Source organism: Triticum aestivum, chromosome 6A, assembly GCF_018294505.1.
Source record: "Triticum aestivum cultivar Chinese Spring chromosome 6A, IWGSC CS RefSeq v2.1, whole genome shotgun sequence".
Classification (NCBI taxonomy): domain Eukaryota; kingdom Viridiplantae; phylum Streptophyta; class Magnoliopsida; order Poales; family Poaceae; genus Triticum; species Triticum aestivum.
In genome coordinates, this window is record NC_057809.1 from 517106011 (window position 1) to 517111530 (window position 5520).

A 5520-nucleotide genomic window follows, 5' to 3' on the forward strand; every position below is an offset into this window, starting at 1 on the left:
GAGACCATCTTCATCCTACGCCTCCTATGGATTGATAAACCTTAGGTCATCCACTTGAGGGAAATTTGCTACTGTCCTACAAACCTCTGCACTTGGAGGCCCAACAACGTCTACAAGAAGAAGGTTGGGTAGTAGACATCAGATACTAGTTCAGTTGCTAAAGATTAGTAACTCGAAACAGGAATTGCAGAATGAACAGAGACTAGTTAAGGGTGAAATGACGATACGTGTTGGAAATGGTTCCAAGAATGATATGATCATCATCGCACACTCCCTATACTTTCGGGATTAGTGTTGAACCTAAATAAATGTTATTTGGTGTTTGCATTAAGCATGAATATGATTTGATCATGTTTATTGCAATATAGTTATTCATTTGAAGTCAGAGAATAATTGTTGTTCTGTTTACATGAATAAAACCTTCAATGGTCATACACCCAAGGTGAATAGTTCATTGAATCTCGATCGTAGTGATACACATATGCATAATATTGAAGCCAAAAGATGCAAAGTTAATAATGATAGTGCAACTTATTTGTGGCACTGCCGTTTAGGTCATATTGGTGTAAAGCGCATGAATAAAATCCATGCTGATGGGCTTTTGGAATCATTTGATTATGAATCACTTGGTACTTGCGAACCATGCCTTATGGGCAAGATGACTAAAACGTCGTTCTCCGGAACTATGGAGCGAGCAACAGATTTGTTGGAAATCATACATACTGATGTATGTGGTCCAATGAATATTGAGGCTCGCGGCGGGTATCATTATTTTCTCACCTTCACAGATGATTTGAGCAGATATGGGTATATCTACTTAATGAAACATAAGTCTGAAACATTTGAAAAGTTCAAAGAATTTCAGAGTGAATTGGAAAATCACCGTAACAAGAAAATAAAGTTTCTACGATCTGATCGTGGAGGAGAATATTTGAGTTACGAGCTTGGTCTACATTGAAAACAATGCGGGATAGTTTCGCAACTCACGCCACCCGGAACACCACAGCGTAATGGTGTCTCCGAACGTCATAATCCTACTTTACTAGATATGGTGCGATCTGTGATGTCCCTTACTGATTTACCACTATCGTTTGGGGGTTATGCTTTAGAGACGGCTGCATTCACGTTAAATAGGGCACCATCAAAATCCATTGAGACGACGCCTTATGAACTATGGTTTGGCAAGAAACCAAAGTTGTCATTTCTTAAAGTTTGGGGCTGCGATCCTTATGTGAAAAAGCTTCAACCTGATAAGCTCGAACCAAATCAGAGAAATGTGTCTTCATAGGATACTCAAAGGAAATTGTTGGGTAAACCTTCTATTACAGATCCGAAGGCAAGACATTCGTTGCTAAGAATGGATCCTTTCTAGAGAAGGAGTTTCTCTCGAAAGAAGTGAGTGGGAGGAAAGTAGAACTTGATGAGGTAACTGTACCTGCTCCCTTATTGGAAAGTAGTTCATCACAGAAATCTGTTTCTGTGAATCCAACACCAATTAGTGAGGAAGCTAATGATGATGATCATGTAACTTCAGATCAAGTTACTACCAAACCTCGTAGGTCAACTAGAGTGAGATCCGCACCAGAGTGGTATGGTAATCCTGTTCTGGAGGTCATGTTAATTGACCATGATGAACCTACGAACTATGAGGAAGTGATGATGAGCCCAGATTCCGTGAAATGGCTTGAGGCCATGAAATCTGAGATGTGATCCATGTATGAGAACAAAGTGTGGACTTTGGTTGACTTGCCCGATGATCGGCAAGCCATAGAAAATAAATGGATCTTCAAGAGGAAGACGGACGCTGATAGTAGTGTTACTATCTACAAAGCTAGACTTGTCGAAAAAGGTTTTGACAAAGTTCAAGGTGTTGACTACGATGAGATTTTCTCACTCGTAGCGATGCTTAAGTCTGTCCGAATCATGTTAGCAAATTGCCACATTTTATGAAATCTTTCAAATGGATGTCAAAACTACATTCCTTAATGGATTTCTTAAAGAAGAGTTGTATATGATGCAACCAGAAGATTTTGTCGATCCTAAAGGTTCTAACAAAATGTGCAAGCTCCACCGATCCATCTATGGACTGGTGCAAGCATCTCAGAGTTGGAATATACGCTTTTATGAGTTGATCAAAGCATATAGTTTTATACATACTTGTGGTGAAGCCTGTATTTACAAGAAAGTGAGTGGGAGCACTACAACATTTCTGATAAATATATGTGAATGACATATTATTGATCGGAAATAATGTAGAATTTTTTGGAAAGCATAAAGGAGTTTTTGAAAGAAGTTTTTCAAATAAAGACCTCGGTGAAGCTACTTACATATTGAGCATCAAGATCTATAGAGATAGATCAAGACGCTTGATAAGTTTTTTCAATGAGTACATACCTTGACAAGATTTTGAAGTAGTTCAAAATGGAACAGTTAAAGAAAGAGTTCTTACTTGTGTTACAAGGTGTGAAATTGAGTAAGACTCAAAGCCCGACCACGGCAGAAGATAGAAAGAGAATGAAAGTCATTCCCTATGCCTCAGCCATAGTTTCTATAAAGTATGTCATGCTGTGTACCAGATCTATTGTATACCCTACACCGAGTTTAGCAAGGGAGTACAATAGTGATCTAGGAGTAGATCACTGGACAGCGGTCAAAATTATCCTTAGTGGAATAAGGATATGTTTCTCGATTATGGAGGTGACAAAAGGTTCGTCGTAAAGGGTTACGTTGATGCAAATTTTGACACTGATCCAGATGACTCTAAGTCTCAATCTGGATACATTTTGAAAGTGGGAGAAATTAGCTAGGGTAGCTCCGTGCATAGCACTGTTGACATAGAAATTTGCAAAATACATATGGATCTGAATGTGGCAGACCCGTAGACTAAACTTCTCTCACAAGCAAAACATGATCACCCTTAGTACTCTTTGGGTGTTAATCACATATCGATGTGAACTAGATTATTGACTCTAGTAAACCCTTTGGGTGTTGGTCACATGCCGATGTGAGCTATGGGTGTTAATCACATGGTGATGTGAACTATTGGTGTTAAATCACATGGCGATGTGAACTAGATAATTGACTCTAGTGCAAGTGGGAGACTGAAGGAAATATGCCCTAGAGGAAATAATAAAGTTATTATTTATTTCCTTATTTCATGATAAATTTTTATTATTCATGCTAGAATTGTATTAACCGGAAACATAATACATGTGTGAATACATAGACAAACATAGTCTCACTAGTATGCCTCTACTTGACTAGCTCGTTAATCAAAGATAGTTAAGTTTCCTAACCATAGACATGAGTTATCATTTGATTAACGGGATCACATCATTAGGAGAATGATGTGATTGACTTGACCCATTCCGTTAGCTTAGCACTTGATCGTTTAGTATGTTGCTATTGCTTTCTTCATGACTTATACATGTTCCTATGACTACGAGATTATGCAACTCCCGTTTACCGGAGGAACACTTTGTGTGCTACCAAACGTCACAACGTAACTGGGTGATTATAAAGGTGCTCTATAGGTGTCTCCGAAGGTACTTGTTGAGTTGGCATATTTCGAGATTAGGATTTGTCACTCTGATCGTCGGAGAGATATCTCTAGGCCCACTCGGTAATACACATCACTATAAGCCTTGCAAGCATTGTAACTAATGAGTTAGTTGCGGGATGATGTATTACGGAACGACTAAAGAGACTTGTCGGTAACGAGATTGAATTAGGTATTGAGATACCGACGATCGAATCTCGGGCAAGTAACATACCGATGACAAAGGGAACAACGTATGTTGTTTTGCGATTTGAGCGATAAAGATCTTCGTAGAATATGTGGGAGCCAATATGAGCATCTAGGTTCCGCTATTGGTTATTGACCGGAGACGTGTCTCGGTCATGACTTGGGCTTCTTATTTTCTTCACTTTGCTTATCCTTAGAGCTTCGGCTCGATGAGCCCCTCAAAAATCTCTTCATCTTTTTCTGAAAATTTCTGAAATTTTTAGTGACTTAAAATAAAAGTGAACCAAACTCAACAAAATTGATAGCAACTAATCCTACAAGTGCCTAGAGGCTATATCATGCATTAAAACTACTTTTGACCACATAAATTTGACATGCAATCTTAAGAACAGGGTCACCTAAGCAGCAAAAATTTGCAATAAATAAAGCACTAGAATAAAAACTAATTGGACCAATGGAGGAGTCACATACCTAAGAACAATCCCCCAAAGCAGTTTTGTGAATGGAGCTTTGATCAAGGAGATCGAAAATGGCAGCAAGATGAGGTAGAACTCGGGTTTGAGCTGGTGAATGATTTTTTCTGGACGAAGAGAAGTGTGTGGGTGCAAGAATAAGTGGAGGGGACCCACGTGGGGTCCACGAGGCAGGGGGCGCGCCCAGGGCGGTAGGGCGCGCCCTCCACCCTCGTGGGCACATGGTGGGTCCCCCTGGTGTGTTCTCAGTGCCAATAATTCTTAAATATTCTAGAAAAACATATTTCATTTGCGGGACATTTGGAGAACTTTTATTTTTGGGGTATTTTTTATTGCAAGGATAATTCAGAAAAACAGACAGAAAATATTATTGTTTCTTTATTTAAACTAAATAACAGAAAGTAAAAAAAAGGTACAGAAAGTTGTGCTTTCTAACTTCATCCATCTCATGCTCATCAAAAGGAATCCACTAACAAGGTTGATCAAGTCTTGTTAACAAACTCCTTTCGAATAACATGAAACTGAAGAATTTTCGAATAACACTAGCTTACCTCAACGGGGATATGCACATCCCCAACAATAAGAATATCATATTTCTTCTTGGCGGTAGGAAGAGGAAATTCAAAGCCTCCAATAGTGATTGTTGGAATTTTTCCAATAGAATTGATACTGTGGACTTGAGGTTGTTTCCTCGGAAAGTGTACCGTATGCTCATTACCATTAACATGAATAGTGACATTGCCCTTGTTGCAATCAATAACAGCCCTTGCAGTATTCAAAAAGGGTCTACCAAGGATAATCGACATACTATCGTCCTCAGGAATATCAAGAATAACAAAGTCCATTAAAATAGTAACGTTTGCAACCACAACAGGCACATCCTCACAAATACCGACAGGTATAGCAGTTGATTTATCAGCCATTTGCAAAGATATTTTAGTAGGTGTCAAATTATTCAAATCAAGTCTACGATATAAAGAGAGAGGCATAACACTAACATCGGCTCCAAGATCACATAAAGCAATTTTAACATAGTTTCTTTTAATGGATTATGGTATAGTTGGTATTCCTGGATCTCCAAGTTTCTTTGGTATTCCACCCTTAAAAGTGTAATTAGCAAGCATGGTGGAAATTTCAGCTTTCGGTATCTTTCTTTTATTAGTAACAATATCCTTCATGTACTTAGCATAAGGATTCATTTTAAGCATATCATTCAAACACATTCGCAAAAAGATAGGTCTAATCATTTCAGCAAAGATCTCAAAATCCTCATCATCCTTTTTCTTAGATGGTTTAGGAGGA